General features: G+C 48.0%; 1 protein-coding gene across 1 annotated transcript in view; it reads left to right on the top strand.

The window, feature by feature from the left end:
* Positions 1-13,023, top strand: part of LOC105475888 (cadherin related family member 3) — a 113,825-nt gene that overhangs the window by 95,560 nt on the left and 5,242 nt on the right. Inside the window, 1 exon segment of the mRNA XM_071094128.1 lies at positions 5,743-5,873. The gene's annotated coding sequence lies outside the window, so the exon portion shown is untranslated.

Here is a 13,023-nt window from a genome sequence, read left to right as displayed (position 1 = left end):
CCTGGCCTGCCCTAGCCTGAGACAGAGCACTGGGTCAGAGGTGCCTCCTGGGACTCCACTGCCCAGGGCCTCAATGGAGCAGGGCCTCAGGCGAGCCTCGGGGTGTGTCAAGACAGCTGGAACTGTTACTGGTGGAGGGTCTTGACTGCAAGTTAGTTGTCTAGGTTCGTGGTGTTTTGAACAAAGAATTGGACAAAACGCACAGCAAAGAAAGGAAAGAATGAAGCAACTAAAGCAGAGATTTATTGAAAATGAAAGTACACTCCACAGGGTGGGAGCAGGCCTGAGCAGCGGCTCAAGGGTGCTGGTTACAGGATCTTCTGGGGTCCAAATACCCCCTAGAGGTTTCCCGTAGGCCACTTGGTGTACACTTCATGCAAATGAAGTAGTGGCCTGCAATCAGTCTGATTGATTGCAGAAATCAACCAAATGGGAGAGGTGGGGGTATTTACAAAGGGAGTAGCCTCTGGTCCTTTTGTTACTTAGGTGTGGAAAGTTGGGGTTTCTCTTTTGATTCAGTTATAATTAGTCAGTGTGAATCAGCCTTAGGTTCCCTGCCTCCAGACCCTATTCTCCTGCCTCAGAACCTGCCTGGGCAAGACTAAAGGTGGTCTCACAGTCCAGAGAAGCCACAGTAGGGGCCAAGGGAAAAACTCCTTTGCCCTCTGTATGTTCATTAAAAAATCATCTCACAAAATGCAGATTAATAAAATAAAAGGCAGACAAATGTGTTAATGTGCACACGGGGAAGAACCACAGAGTGATTACCTCCACCGTCCTGGGGTTCAGAAGTATATATACCACCCTGAGGTTAAAGAAAGAATGGTGGCTTGGATCGGGGCAAAATAGGTTATGGGAGGAGAGGATGAGGAGGCCTGGTGGGCCAAGATGATCTTGTTACGTAGACGAAACCTCACAGGGAGCAGCCCTGAGAGAATTGATGGGAAATGTTACTTTCAGACCTTTAAAGGTGTCCCATTTTCAGTTAATTTTTCCTAGATTGGACAAAGGAGGACCTCTCAGAAAACCTGGGTGCATCAATGCCGATTCTGCAGATGCAAATCTTCCCCAGAAAGACAGCTTTGCAGGGCTCCTTGTGTTTGCAGGCCCTCTGAAGAACCATCTCAAATTATGTCAAAGAAGTGTATTTGGGGACGAAATATGTTGATTTCTTTCACCACCCCCCACCCCTGCATCGCTTATGTACTGTTTTCCCAAAGTAGGGTCTACAGCATGGAGTGGTGTGAGGGCGGGGGGTGATCTCCAGGTATCCATGTCTCTTCCCTGCACATAGTGACAGGAAGTCTAACCCAGGAACCAAAACTCAGTATATGAGGCCAGACAATGGTGCTTGTTCCTCCCTGGCTTGTTGTGAGATGACAAGAAGTGAACTCTGGGGTCATGAGTTACTGTGCTTCAAAAAATAAACTGTGTGACTTTGGGCAATTGCCCAGCCTCTCTGGGACTCAATGCCATTGTCTGTAACACGGGCTAAGAACTCCTTTCCTGCCTGCCTCCTAGATTTGTGGTGAGGATCACAGGAAATAATGTATGTAAGTTGCCCTGCAAACCATAAAATGCCCTAGTGACATGCACCCACGCACCTCCATCATTCCTGAAACTTGGAAATCTCACCAGAACGCGTCACTGTGAGGCTTGTTTAGAATTAAGTCAAGCAGGGGTCAAATTTGACAATCACCAGAGCACACTATGTGTATTTAAAATCCTCCACTCTTTCAGTAATTGGGGGCAAAAAAAGAAAAAAAGAATCCTCCACTCTGTCCCAGAAACATTATTCTGTAAAGTTAATGAGTTCCATGAAGGGTCTTTGTGGTGACTCATCATCACTTCTTCCATTCCCGCCAGCAGGTGAGACCTGGGGAGAGCATCAGGGAGCAGGTGTCTTAAGGATCTGAGGTGCAAGGCAGGGGCTCCTGCCTTGCTGGGTTTAAACAGGGCCCTGCTGACACCTTGCCACCGCCGGTTGGGAAACAGCTGCAGCATAAGGCCTCTCAGACTAGTGTGGAGCCCAGCAGATGTGCCATTTGCCTCCACAGCAACAGATGTGACCCTAAAACCAATGAAAGGCTTAAAGGCTCCACTGGCTTCTGAGCCTGTGTCTAGAGGGAGTGGGCAAGGATTCCAGTTGCATGGAGAAGTGAACACTATTACTGGACCCCTCTGCTGGCCATATGCTTACTTCCTTTATCCTCCCATCAGCTCTGTGAAGCATCCACCGCTTTAGTGCAGAGGAAGCCAACCCTTAGAGAGGTCAAGGCCTTTGTCTCAGCCTCCCAGCCAGCAGGCAGCAGGGCTCCAAATCGGAACCCAGATTTATTGAACCCCAAATCATAGGCTGTGACAGGGCTCATTATTAACCAGGCCATAAATACTCCCTGAGTCCCTGTCCCGTCCCTGGAACTGTTGGGGATATGAAAGGCACAGGAGGCAGGGGCCCGACCTCACGGGGTTGGAGCAGACCTAAAGTGGGATGAGAGCAGAGGAACCCTGCAGCTCGGGCTCTCCACTCTTCCATTGTGCTCTGTCCAGCAGGGCATCTGGAGGGAGCCATGAGAATGTGATGACCTGGTGGCTGCTCAGGATGGGAGGGACTGCTGTCAGCTAGGACTGGCAGGACTGTGTGAGTCATCCTAGTGGGTGAGAGGGTCCTCCTGGACTCTGGGAGCTGTGAGTCCATGATTCCTGGGCACGTGAGGAAGCTGGTTAGGAGTCCAGCCAGAACTTAAACTCCCAATCCGGCACTCTTTATACTCCCACCACATCTGAGCTGAGACTTGAAGGGGTGGGGCACGGGTGATTCTGGCCTCAGGGACCAGAGCCTGGGGGCTCCACCTTTTCCTCTGGTTGTGCACTGACCTGCCCTTGCCAAGCCCACTGGACCAGGCGAACAGCTGTTTCCATTTTCCCTGCAGCCTCTGTTCTGGGAACCAGGCCAGCATTCACAGCCTTTCCCCTCCTTTTCTTTTTGTAATAGAAACTGCTCAGGGCTGGCAGGAGCCAGCAGTGTGCTCCACGGCTCACCGTTTGGCTGGACTGGAGGTGAAGCTTCTTGGTGGCCCCTTCCCAGCCTTCTGTGGCAGCTGGAATTCACTCTCTGGAGGCCAGCTCTCCTCCCGGGGTTCCCTCTCTGCAGTCTCAAGCCCCAGTGCCCTTTGTCCCCTAAAGCGGCAGTTTGTTGTCAGTCCAACACCTCCAGGGGATGGGGGGGGTGCCTGAAGGAGTGTCCCAGGAGAGGGTCCCACCAGCCACGGTGCCCTGAACCCCCTTAAAATGGGTGTGGTGTGACAGTAACTTAGAGACCACTTAGATGACCTCAGGCATTCTGAGAAATGTCTAAAGGCTGATCTGAAGCCAGAGGAGGAAAGTTCATTCACCTTCGTCCAGCCCCTCCCTGACTCCAGGACTCCAGCGTTTGCTGTTTCTATTTGCAGTCCAGCGTCCCGAATGAGCGGGGCTCCTTTTGGGAAGGATGTGCAGCAGGTGTGCTCACTTCACCAGGGAGCGTCTCCCCACCTAGGAGTGCCCGTGCTGACTGCGAATTGTTCCACACAGCACGCAGAGCATTCCTTTAGCAGCCTCTTGTTTTCTTAAGTGACTCTCTACAACTTTTCCTTGGAGGTGTTTATCTACAGAAGCTCTTCTTCTAGGCAAACTGGAGGGGAGATTGATTCACCATCCTCAGAAATTAGGAAGCATGAAATATGCTAGCTCTGCTACCGGGGAACAAAGAGCAGAGGCGTGGTGTGCAGCTGCCAGTGCAGGGCCCAGGACAGGGCACGGGGGCTAATCACAGCCCTCGGGGTGGGTGGGAAGTGCCCTAGCGCCAAGCTGGGACTGTGCTTCTCAGCACCTTCCACGCCTTTATGTAGCTCCCTTTTGGTCTCCAGGTTTCTGGAAGTCACCACTGCACCCTGGGTCACCTTAAGCTTTTTCACAGTGGACCACATGTGGCTCTGGGTTACATTACTTTAACCTCAAGAGCTTGTCTATTTTCTATATCATGAAGTCATAAAAGGATAGTGGAATCTCACAGTCATTTGAGAGACAATATGTTTTTTAGACCTTATGAATGTTTTGTACCATAGACACAGTGTGAGCCAGGCTAGGAGGTCTGGTCAGAGACACTTATTTTATTTTTTTGTAGGAATGGGAGTCTCACTATGTTGCCCAGGCAAGTCTGGAACTTCTGGCCTCAAGCAATCCTCCTACTTTGGCCTCCCAAAGTTTTAGGATTACAGGTGTGAGCCACTGTGCCTGGCCAGACACACTTAGTTTAAGGAGCAATGTGCTGTAGGCAAGAAAGCCAAATATATGTCAGATCAAATCCTGGCTCTGCTGTGTGATTTGGGGCAAATTAATGAACCTCTCTGCACTTCTGTTTCCTCATCTGTCAAAGGGAAATAATAAAACCTATCTCACTGTGCTGTAAAGATTAAATAACGAAATGGATGCAAACTACCTCACATAGTACCTGGCACATAGCAAGTTCTTAACCAAAGAGAATTCTCTTTCTCTTCTAAAAGCCTGAGGAGTCTAGGATTAGGAATTTCTGAATATTTTCTAGTAGGGTTTCTGGGGAAGGATCAGAAATATTTGGGAAAAAAGTTAGAAGGGAAATGGCACCTCTGAGGATGTCATAGCCATCAGCAATCAAGGATGTGAGAAGTTCTTTAACAGAAATTAGGAGATTACCTCTTTCATTCAAACCCTAGTAAAGGATGCTTTACAGTATGACTACGATTACAGAGAAATGAGAATATTTTCCATTTGTGATATAGAAAAACTATTACCTTAACTGGGGGCCACATGCTGCAGGGAGCTCAATACCATTCTCAAGTACATGAGGCCCAACCTATATCCTGGTTCTGTCTGTTTCCCCAGCCCTGGTCCTTTGCAAGAGGTAAAAGTCTTTATAAACACATGAGAATAACTGCTCAAAATCACTCACAGGTTTTCCCCAAATTCTCCTGATCTCTAATAAAAATAAATAATTCAGGGCATATGAGATTACCCTTGGTCACTGGTGATTCAGAGCTTCTGCCCATTACTCCTTGGAGCTGCTGATCCTCAAAGGTACCCCAGGCAGAGGCCAGTAGCGAGTTCAAGGCCTTGCCAAGAAGGTTTTCCTTTACTACCACGCATCCACACACGCAAAACACAGGCCTTCCTGGAATTGCCAAAAGAGAGTAGATGCAAAAAGGACTTGGATAAGAAAGTTTATTGCAGCTTTATTCCAAACAACCCAGGTGCCCATCAAGAGGAGAATGGTATAAAAACAGCAAATTTTTGAAATGTGAACCTCACAGTCATGATGTTGAAAGAAACAAGACACATATAAAAAAGTACATATTGTGTAATTCTATTTACAATGAAGTTAAAGAATCAGCAATGTTAATCCTAGACAATGGAAGTCAGATAGCGGTTACCTTTGGGTGAGCACGGTTACCTTGGACTTGGAAGAGGCACAGATAGCTTTCTGGGGCTATGGAAATGTTGCGAATCCTGGTTTGGGTGGTTACATGGGTGTATGCATAGATAAACATTCACAGTGACGTGCACTCAAGAATTGTGCATTTTATGGAATATAAATTAAAAATGTAAAAATATTGAGACACAGAAATTGGAGAAGTGTAAAAAGGTCAGGTTGAATGAGGGCTGTCTAACCTGGAGCTGGCATCAGAAACAACTACCAGAAATCCCTGTAACCTGCTTCTCCTTTAGGGTCTGTGAACCACAGGACTAAGACATTCCCACATTCTGACCCTGGCACCAGCAACAGACTACTTGCCATCGGATTGATGTCAAGCAATGATCACAGGATAACAGCCCTTCTCACGGTTCAGCAGATAATAGTAAGTCAAACTTTTGCCCCAGTTGAACATCCTACCTCTAAGTATACCCCCCATTTCCTCTGAACCCCCTGAACCATTTGCCAGTCACCCAAATCACCATCTGTGACCCCTACTCCCCTGCATTCCATATCCAATCAATCGCCAAGCCCTATCAATTCTCCTTCCTTGATAGCTTTAACACTCCTCCACTCCTCTCCAGCCCAGCGTCTTAAATCAACACTAACATCCTCCTCCTAGATGATGCACCCACTTTCCACCTGCTCTCCCAGACTCCTGTAGTCTTGCCCTCCCTTCAATGAACTTCCCAACTGCTGAAGGGATCATGGCCCTAAAATGCAAATCATAGAATACTTAAAAGGATCTGTAAACCTCCCGGGATTCACCCAAGCTCCTGGCATGGCTTACAGGCCCTAACCCATGATGCAAACCAGGCTTGTCTGTCCTGACAGCCTCATCTCTCCATGTGGGGCACTGTCCTAAGTGGTAGAATTAATTACAACAGTGAATGAAACAAAGTTCCTTCGCTGATGGGATTTGCCATTTTGTAGGGAAGTACAGACAACAAACAAACAAATATATGAGATGATGTGGTATACATGTGAAAGACAGAAGAGCAAGATAGGAGACAGGGAGTGATGTGGGATTCTGTGTCAGCTGGGATGGTTAGGGAAGGCCATTCTAATGAGATCACATTTGGGCAGAAGCCTGAAGGAAGAGGCTGCTTGCCACCCCACACAGCAAGGGTGTGCCACAGTCATTTGCTGTCCCGGCAGTTCTGAGAGCAGGCTGGGCTCCCCCAGGCCTCTGGGCCTGTGCACACACACTTTCTCTCCCTGCAGCACTCCATACCATCAAGAACTGAGATCTTACCTTATGTGCAGGCTAATAAGCACACATGCCACAATTTCACGGATGTTGGTAGAAGACATGAGGCTCCTGGGTCAGAGAAGAATGACAGTTTCTTCACTTCCAGTAATAGTAATAGCCAGAGTGTCAGCATTTTTGCACTGGTTTTCTGACCCCAGGTGACCCAACACCACCATTCAGTGAGATAGATGAAATCTAAATAAGAGAGCAAACCATTGTGGAAGGCATTGAAACCATAAAAATTAAGATGAGAATAGTTGAGAAAAAGACACTTGGAATTGACGGCAACATTTACAGAGTTTTGTGTCAGCAGAGGCCTTAGTATTATGTGATGGAAGGCTGCCACTGTATGGTTCCCACCCTTGAGACTCTGCTCAGGACCAGCTAGGGAGATGGATGTGTCAGCAGATAAATTGCAAGGCTGTGCTCTAAAGCTCTAGTGGTGATATGCACAAAGGACTATGAAAGCCCACAGGATGGGTAGGAGGAGGCCATTCAGGCTAAATCTTGACAGATGGGCAGGAATTCATCAGAAAGACTTAAATATTGGTCTTGAAAATAGCACTGCATACAAGAAAAAAACACATGCATTTGTGAGGCAAGAGTCCCTGAAGTTTCACATTTACACAAAATGACGTGTGTCTTTTGGTGGGGGAAGAGGATGTGAAATTCCCTGCAGATAAGCCCAGGCTAGCTGACCAGATGAGGTGAGATTTCTTTCAGGTACTGCCTAAGCAATGAATGGACAAAGAGGGCTGCGGGGCTGGGCTGCTGGGCTGCTGGGTGCTGAGGGAGCAGGGGGAATGTTCTCTGGGGTGTGGCTGGTGAGTGGTGTGCTCACCATCCCGGAACAAATCAACTAAGGGGCAAATCTGCAGCACCTTTGCCACAGCCAGAATCCACAGTGAGCACATGCCCTGAATTCCACCTGGCCGGTGCATCATGCCCAGTTGGCAGGATTTCAGAACCAATGCTGCCAACGCCAGACTCTCCACATGCAGAGCAATTTATGAAACCCTGGGGCCAGCAATGGCCACCTTTGCATCCTGGAGTTAGGACGACCCTGACACATCACAGCCTCAGCATACACCACCGCACTGCCCTAAGGCTGGGCTCTATCTTTTGAGAGCTACTGAGCTCTGCAGAGATGTAGGTGAAGGCAGCCACAGACATATCAATCTGGCAAGGGTTTAGAGTCACTCCTCTAACTGTCTATCTGGCAGGTGAAGAAACAGAGGCCAGGGCAGGCAAGCCCTGACCAGGGCAGTGTACCTGCTTGGTAGATGAGTTCTCTCCTTCCCCCAGTCCAGTGCCTACTGTCTCTCTTTAGCTGTGCCTAGCTGCGTCGGTGTCTTTTCTCTGGTCTCCCCTAACCATTCCTGCTGAGCCCTATTTGAGCTCCAACTGCTCCCTGGAAACCATGCATTGACCTTTTACCTCCTTGCTACACTGTGAGTTCCTGAGAGGGGCCTGCATCTCTCTCGTCTGGCAGTTGGCCAGAGCCCCATGAGCACACTCAAATTGAATGAGTGATTAAATGGGTGACCGCAACAAACCTGGGCAGAAATGGGTAGTGCTCTTTTGGGTCATGGCTTCTTAAACACAAACAAGGTGGGCTTCAATGGGCCTTATTTCAGAAAAAAATATTCGTCTTATTATAAAAAGTAATGTTTGGCCAGGCGCAGTGGCTCATACCTATAGTCTCAGCACTTTGGGAGGCTGCTTGGGCCCAGGAGTTTGAGACCAGCCTGGGCAACATAGTGAGACCCTGTCTCTTAAAAAAAAAAAAAAAAGCTCTGGTGGTGCATGCCTTTGGTCCCAGCTACTTGGGAGGCTAAAGCAGGAGGATCACTGGAGCCCAGGAGTTGGAGGCTGTAGTGAACCATGACTGTGCCACTGCACTCCAGCCTGGGCGACAGAGAAGACCCTGTCTCAAAAAACAAGTAAATAAAGTAAAATAAAAACTAATATTTGACTTGAACTTACAAGTTAAAGAACTGAACTTTTCCTTTCCGAATCTTTGAGTAGAAGTGAGTCAATTGTGCTATTTTGATTCCGTGGCTCCTATCACCCATCTTACTCCACCTCCCGGCGACACAGTCCTGTCCTTGTGCCCCAGCTTGAGAAGTGGGACTGGGGGAAGCTGGGCCAACTAGGTGGCTTATTCACTGTCTGCTGGGGCAGGACGCAGGGCAGGGGCAGGAGGGAGGCAACCCCAGCCTGTGCCCAGCTTCCCCGAGGCGTTTGCCTTGTGCGGCTGCTGAAGGAGTGACTCCTGAGGAAACCAGCTTTTCCAGGGAGGCAAGGGACAGGAGAAGAGGGTGGAGAAGGAAGTGCTCACACCACTTGCCTTCTGCCAATACTGTCCCTTTCTCACACCTTAACCTTCCACTCTGAGCTTTGATACTTTCAGTACTAGTGTGGTAAGTTCTACAGGAAACAGGAAACGTGGTTTAACAGACATCCCTTTAAGCTTTAAGCATATCCCAGGCCCGATTCTAGCTAGAATGAAGTTTTGCATAATGAATACATACCAGATTCCCCTGAAGGGCTCTTGCCCCAGAGACTCTCAGTGGCCCACATTCACAGGTACTTGGAGGTATGCATATATGCTTCTCACCTCTTAGGAAATGGCCTTTGCAGGCATGAAAAAACAAATACCTCAAGTTCCCTTCCTGAGCCTCTTAGGCAACATGAAAAAACTACATACCAGTCCCAAGAATGGACGCTGGTTTGGAGTTTCACCTCACAAAAGGCTGGCCCCACCATGCCCACCCAAACGGCAGACTTATGAAGGTTCTGTTTGACAAGAGCAAAGGATCCACTTTGAGCAGCTCTGGGCCTATGGAAGGCAAGGTGTTCATGTTTAAGCACAAAGGTAAACAGAGCATAGCAGTAGGTTACAGGGATCATTTATCTTCCCGCTGATGACAGACATGAGCTCTGGCCCAGGGCCCAAACTTCTTATCCTTGAAAAACACATTTTACAGATTGCCGGCAGAGACAGCCAACCCAGATTAAGCTGCCAGACCTAACTATTTTAGATCTTACTCCTACTCCTCTGGAAAAAAAAATATATAAGATAACGATTTTTGTCCCTGAAAAACAACGAGAGGAACTAAAGGAAAGCCTGGGACTCTATTCTTAGGGGTCTGCTGCCCTCCAGAAAGCCTAGCGTACAACTTCAGGCAGGCCCATAACAAGCCAAGTGTTTGCATTTTGGAAGAATCCTAATAGAATTCCTTCAAGTGGCAGATTCCTGAGGACATTTCAGGATTTATTTACAGATCGTTAACTTACTTGTCATGGAAACTGAAGGGCAGGGAAATTTTGAGCTGACATTTTGGAGTGCCACCCTCAAAGGGTGATCAACCAGAAATAAAGATAAAGTGCCTTTGAAATGATAAATATGAAGTAGTGGGGACAAGGATTTGTTTCACAGGCACCGCTTCAGAAAAACATCTCTAATGTAAAGTGAAGCCCAGAAGTATATTTTACCTGCTCTTCACTGACTATGTAATTAATATTTCGGTGACTGACGATTCTCAGTTATCACCATAAAATTTTTTCTAGAAATCACCACATAAATTGGAGCATCATAAAACAGGTTTCTGTAAACTGGATTATATATGTTTTTTATCATAAGAATGAGGTTATAGACGGATGCGTTGGCTCACGCCTGTAATCCTAGCACTTTGGGAAGCCAAGGTGGGTGGATCACCTGACGTCAGGAGTTCGAGACCAGCCTGGCTAACATGGTGAAACCCTGTCTCTACTGAAAATACAAAAATTAGCCAGGCATGGTGGCGTGCACCTGTAATCCCAGCTACTCAGGAGGCTGAGGCAGGAGAATCACTTGAACCCAGGAGGTGGAGGTTGCAGGGAGCTGAGATCGCGCCACTGCACTCCAGCCAGGGCAACAAAAGTGAAACTTCCTCTCAAAACAAACAAACAAACAAAAATGAGGTTATAAATTTGGACTTACATTCTGGATTAGGGACTTGACATCAAGCACATCAGATATGATTTGATAATTTCTGTCAGGAATGCAATAATAAAATAGCTCTAAACTCCGTGGTCATTATAAATAGGAAACTCATGCTCCAAGCACTATAAAATGGGCATTGGCGCACTGTCTGCGTCCCACTGGTTTCCTGTTACCCTACCTGCTGCCTCTTGCTTGACCTTGGGCTGTTGATGGAAACTGAAGACTAAACTTATAAGACCCACCAAGCTTATCTTGCCTTGCTTGCTTTGAGCTGCTTGCTTCTAGCTGATTTTAAAATCCATATAGCTAAATAATCTATACCTGCCAGTAGCCTCCTTATAGATAACATCTCTAAGGCATTGCTCACCATGATAACAGTTGTTTTTCAGGAAGTTGGGGTCAGCCCTTGTCCACTTCAAACCAGCTGAGACCACCAATGCTTCAATTGGACGTGTGTGAATGTCCAATTGATATGGACAGGAGACAGGGAAATATTGGGTAGAAGAGGGTGGTTCCCTGGCAAAGACCCCACCCTAAAGCCTGGAAACCCGCACCCTGGAATGAGAACAAGCATTCCTGTTTTCATGCCCAAATGTTGCCTTTTGGTCTGGCATGCCTCCTATCCTGTACTCACATAAATCCTAAGCCCCAGGCTCCACAAGCAGATGCACAGACAAACAGAAGAACAGAAGAGCTGCAGAACGGTGTGGCAGAAAAGGAGAGAAGAGAAGGAGCATCTGAATGTCAAGAGGAGTTTGGCTGGGGCAGTCAGGGAGGAGAGATAGGCCATTAGACAGCCAAACTCCAGGGGAAGATAATCTTCCCACTCCACCCCCTTTCCAGCTCCCCATTCATCCTGTTGACAGCCACCTCCACCACTCAATAAAACCCCCGCATTCACCATCCTTCAAGTCTGTGTGTGATCTGATTCTTCCTGGACACTGGACAAGAATCCTGGTATCAAGAGGGCACTGAGCTGTTTAACACTTAAGCCATCCGCGGATGGCAGAGCTAAAAGAGGACTGTAGCTCAGCCACTGGGGCTTCAGGAGTTGCAGGCTCCTACCCCTAGACACCACTGGTGGGCTGGTGTCCAAAAGCGCTCACCCTGATTCCTGCACCTGCCTGTGTGCTCCCCCTCCGGTAAAGGGTTTGAGCACACACGGTGGCTGAACAGACGAGCCACACTCTTGTTGCATGTCCTGCAAGGAGGTTCAGGGAACTCTCCCATTTCACAATGGGTGACCTTTTGATGTTGGAGGGCCAAAAACTGCACCCTCAGATCACGCTAATGATGTCGTTTTGTTAACGTGCATCCTGTGAAGAGCCATGAAGCTTGACTACACTTGTGCAGATCACTCATTGCCTTGTTTTCCCTTACTCCAGTAACCTTTCCCCATGCCTCAGACCGTCTTGCTACTCTATCCCATAAATATCCATAAAGCCTCTTCTTCTTCGGGGAGGCGGACCTGAGAGGCATTCTCTAGCTGATCACTTAGCTGCCTCAAGAATAAATCTTTTCTCCACTGCCAAATTCATCATCTCAGTGATTGGTTTACTGTGTAATGGGCAGAATGAGCCTGGCCACTATCATGCTCACATCTATTTTGTCAATACATTAACTCTGAGGTAGGGAAGGCATATCTTAGTCCCTGAGTTCCACAGATGGGGAAACTGAAGTTCAGGAATACACAGCTGTTTGGAAGCACAGCAGAGACTTAGCAAACGGGTTTTCTTTCAGTGCTTAAGTCCAGTCACTTTCCAATCTCTGAAGCCCTGCTCATGACACAGTGAACATTGTGCATTTGCTTGTCTCGCATCTAAGGGAACACTGATTTACTTATTTATTTCGAGACAGGATCTCAGTCTGTCACCCAGGCTGGAGTGTAGTGGCACAATCATGGCTTGCTGCAGCGTCAACCTCCTGGACTCAAGTGATCCTCCTGCCTCAGTCTCCCAAGTAGCTGGTACTACAGGTGCATGCCACTATACCTGGCTATTGTTTTTTTTTTTTTAGACAGAGTCTCACTGTTTTGCTCAGGCTGGAGTACAGTGGCACCATGTCGGCTCACTGCAACCTCTGTCTCCTGGATTCAAGCAATTCTCCTGCCTCAGCCTCCTGAGTAGCTGGGATTACAGGCGCCCACTGCCACACCCGGCTAATTTTTATATCTTTAGTAGAGATGGGGTTTCACCATGTTGGCCAGGCTGGACTTGAACTCCTGACCTCAGGTGATCCCCCAGCCTCAGCCTCCCAAAGTGCTGGGATTACAGGCGTTAAGCTACCACGCCCAGC

The sequence above is a fragment of the Macaca nemestrina genome, chromosome 4 (assembly GCF_043159975.1).
Source record: "Macaca nemestrina isolate mMacNem1 chromosome 4, mMacNem.hap1, whole genome shotgun sequence".
NCBI lineage: Eukaryota > Metazoa > Chordata > Mammalia > Primates > Cercopithecidae > Macaca > Macaca nemestrina.
This window is presented reverse-complemented; position numbering and strand designations above follow the sequence as displayed.